This window comes from Pezoporus wallicus, unplaced genomic scaffold (genome assembly GCF_028554395.1).
Source record: "Pezoporus wallicus isolate ANWC-B61680 ecotype Strahan unplaced genomic scaffold, APGP_CSIRO_Pwel_v1 contig_3952, whole genome shotgun sequence".
Taxonomy (NCBI): domain Eukaryota; kingdom Metazoa; phylum Chordata; class Aves; order Psittaciformes; family Psittacidae; genus Pezoporus; species Pezoporus wallicus.
In genome coordinates this window covers 3,353,041-3,356,761 of record NW_026635034.1, presented here as the reverse complement: position 1 = coordinate 3,356,761, position 3,721 = coordinate 3,353,041, and the positions used below count along the sequence as shown (strand labels likewise).

At 44.3% G+C, this 3,721-nt stretch overlaps 1 long non-coding RNA gene across 1 annotated transcript; it reads left to right on the top strand.

Moving 5' to 3' along the window:
• The first annotated feature begins 922 nt into the window (after positions 1–922).
• On the top strand, positions 923–1,518 carry LOC130601424 (uncharacterized). The gene is made up of 3 exons (XR_008972672.1): positions 923–1,008; positions 1,124–1,240; positions 1,396–1,518. It is a non-coding gene; the product is annotated as an uncharacterized LOC130601424 (long non-coding RNA).
• Positions 1,519–3,721: the final 2,203 nt, after the last annotated feature.

Below are 3,721 nucleotides of genomic sequence, written 5' to 3'. Positions count from 1 at the left end.
TTGTTCCGTTGAATCTCTCCCTGCTGATGCCTCATATCCTTTTACTTACATGGCTCCATTAATGCCTTGCTTTGAGCACATGAATGCAGGTATTTTGTGAACCTCCTTCACTCCAGGGACTAGGATAACTCCTTATTCAGGATGGAAAAGCATATAAACAGAATATTTAATGAAATGACTGCGAGTGTCAGTTATACCTGAACAAAGAGTTGCAAATGGCCCTGTAATATGCTTTATACCTGCTTCTTCCTTTAGACTGCACTGCAAGCTATTTACAATTCACAATCCACACACCCCTGTACCTGAAATGCCTTTCTTTCTCACTTACTTCCTGAGTAGGTGACAGAGTCTAATCTCAGCACAGCCTCCAAAGCCACAGCAAACACAAATTTCCCAGCGATAACCAAAATAGCTGTTTAGTTTATTTTCATTCTTTTGCAACTCAGTATTTGCATATTAGAGTGGTTATTGGGGGGAAGAAAATTCATGGATGCAAACATGACATTCAGATGTTAGCTCCTCCATAAATAAGGTCAGCTGTGATGGGGACACTTGCTACTCTCCAATTATAGTTCTCCTAATGCGTAAATAACGCTAATGAATGGCATCTGCCATTGGAGCACAACTCATAAAGAAGATGTTAATTGAAGCCAACCCAGCTGAAATTTGCCCCTCTTGCTGTTTCTTGGCTTTTTGACTTGGAGGAGATTAAGATGTTGACCTGAACATGGCTTGAATCACTCAGCATACATAGCCAGGCTCTTCCCAGCCCTCCTGGATCAAAATGTGTCCTGTGTCACCTTCTCCCTTTCCTGGGCATCCTTCCCAGCCTAGAGCAAAGAGTGGCCTAATTTTACAAACTGGGGCTAACCCAGCTCAGGTTCCAGCCCAGGCTCTGCCACCTGCAATTCAATCCCAGTGGAAAGGGGATCTTGGCCGTTTCCAAACAGGACACCGGCCACCTCTGTGAGGACACGTTCTCTCAGCCCATCTCCAGGAGCTGACAGGGTAAATGACACTTCAGTGGGAGGCTTAGTGCCTCGGAGAGAGAGGGCTGACACAGTTATTGCTTGAGCCTGCCAAAGTGCCAGCGTTTGACCTCCTGCTATATTTTTCCCCGCAGGGCTGTATGCTTCCGATTACATAGCACTTTCAGATGGAGCTAATTGGTGACTCCTTTTTATCACCTCTCCGGTATCATCTGGATGAACTGGCTCTATCACTCTACAGCCCCAGAAACGTGAGTAGGGTAACAGGCTGAAGATGAGAACCCAGGGATGGCTGCCAAATCGTTCTGGGGCTTGTTCTGCGGGCATCTCAGTTCCTCACTAAGATTTTTATCCCCTCCCCATAAATCTCTATTTGCATCAGGTTGGTATTTCTTGCTTTTTTTAGAGCAGTGCCATGGCAGTTCCCCAAGCTGGAACCCCTGGCACAAGCTTCAAACAGAAACCGAAAGGCTCTCTTGGCCAGCGAGGTGATAATGGCGCAGGCAGCAACACGCACCGGAGCCTCTGAACACCTGGGTTCTTTGCCTTGGCTTTCAGGGGGACTTAAAGGTTTTTATGCCTCAGTTTCTCAGTTTGCAGCCACCTTGGTAAATTACTTGAAAGCTTTGTGGATGGGAAATACACAGCATCAGCAGCTTGCTAATACCAAGGTGCAGTATTTTGTTTTTCTCAGATCAGGGCAATAAAGTACTAATGCAAAGAGAAAGGCAGCAACAGATAACACTAGAAAAGAATTGACTTCCATATGGAACAATAACTTCCTTTGGGCTTTTCTCCAGCTCTACTTCAATAATCTCCCTTTTATTACCCTTTATATGAGTTTCAAGTTCCCTGGCTGCAAAGGCTGGCAGAGAGTGAGGCGGAGCTGCTCTCCTGAGACAGCTCTTTTGGCTTTCTCTAACCTGGTGACTGTAAGGTGCAGTTCAGAGCAAAGGCTGTGGTGAGAAATGTGGGCAAAGAGCAAGCCTGCCCACTGCTCTCCAACCTCTGTGTCCCTCCTTGCAGCAGCAATACGCACCAGTAAGCCTGGAGTTATCCAGTTGTATTCACTGGGGCTAAAAGTAAGTCAGAGGGCAAGCGTCTAGCAAGAACAGAGGACAAAAAGAAAGGCAGGAGCTACCTGCAGCTGAAACCTGAAAATGCTTGGCACTTGCAAAGCTGTGTTTACAAGCAGCATGAATAAAGCTGTGGATTGAAATCAGGCTTTGGATCAGCAGTAAGAGGGCAGCACTGCTGTGAAAGCCAGTGGCTCCCAGCACCAAGAGGAGCCTTCCAGCCTTATCTTGGCCTTGCCAGTAAGGTTTATTTACAGCTTCATAGGAGGAGAGAGCTGGGAGATGTCTGGATGGGGAAGGAATGGCCAGAGGGGAAAAGCAGAAATTTTCTCCCTTTTTAAGAAGACCCTGTGAGCAGTGAAACATCTGGCTCCTTTGCTTCCCTGGTCACGCTGTATCGCTGTATCACTGTAAGGGCTTCCCTCAGCAGCTCTGCAAAGCGGTCTGTATCTGGGAGAGCATCTCTCTCTTCATGCCCATGAGACATGTGCAGCGGTCAAGTGAAAACACAACTGAGCCTTGGGTTACTGATGAAGTCAGTGCAGAAGTCTGGGAATTTGCTTTAAGGCCTTTTTCCTCAAGCCTGCAGATAGCCGTTCATTCAGATCAGAGATTTCAGCCTGTAAGACTTTGATTTGTTACTACATTTAATAAAAAGCATTTAAACCCCTCACATCCAGCAGCCTGAAAACCAGCTCTCGCTCAGGCAACAAAGTTTGGCTCTGGGGTTTGTGACCTGAGAGTCTCTCCCTTTATTCCTAGGACTTTCTTATTAAGAGCAGCTCACAAGCACAAAAGGGATTGCTAACAACTTTTGTATCACAAAGTTTCTCCTTTGTATTCAATGCGAATGGGGAAAAGCAGTCATACAATACAAAATGTGCTAATATACCATAATCTGCTCATATATTATAAGACTTGCTTATTGCTCTGGGGATTGATTTATGTTTAGTATACAAGATGCTGAGCATAGCGTGCCTTCCAACTGCTTGAGCACAATTATTGTATTGATTTGATGTGACAGTAGCTCTGTGTTTAAGGTGGTTTATGGTTTTTAATTTGCAGTTAAATAAAAGGATGTCTCCTCCCCAAGATGGCTGACAGTTGTTTATACACTGCAGCAGTTGATGAAGCAAACTTTTATTTGGCTTCATAAAACATACTTGTTCTGTCACTCTGAGGCACATTAGCTACAGTTCTCAGAGTGGGTTTCCTAGCGAAAGACAAAACTAACCTCCAGTCTGTTTTATAATAGGCCAGGTAACAACATCAGTGTTGCAATGGGACTATAATGAAATAAGTGAGCTAGCAATATTGTATTATTGATAAAAGTAATAGGGATAATATATTTCTGTAGCACCTTTCATCCTGAAGGATCCTGAAATGCTTTGGGTATTCACTTGTTCTTTTGCTCTTTCCCCCTTCCCTTCTTCTCTTTCATTGTATGTATATAAATATATATACATATATTGTATTTAAACACTCCTCCCATGGTTTATATCTTCTCAGGTTTGCAGAAAGAAGGCATCTTGACAGCTATTCAAAATCAGGTACTGCACAACAGTTACTGAGCTACAGATAAGATTGAGCTATTGTCCATATTGTTCGTCACTCTAAGGGAATAACCCTCCTAAGGAAGATCCCTATTGCCTCACG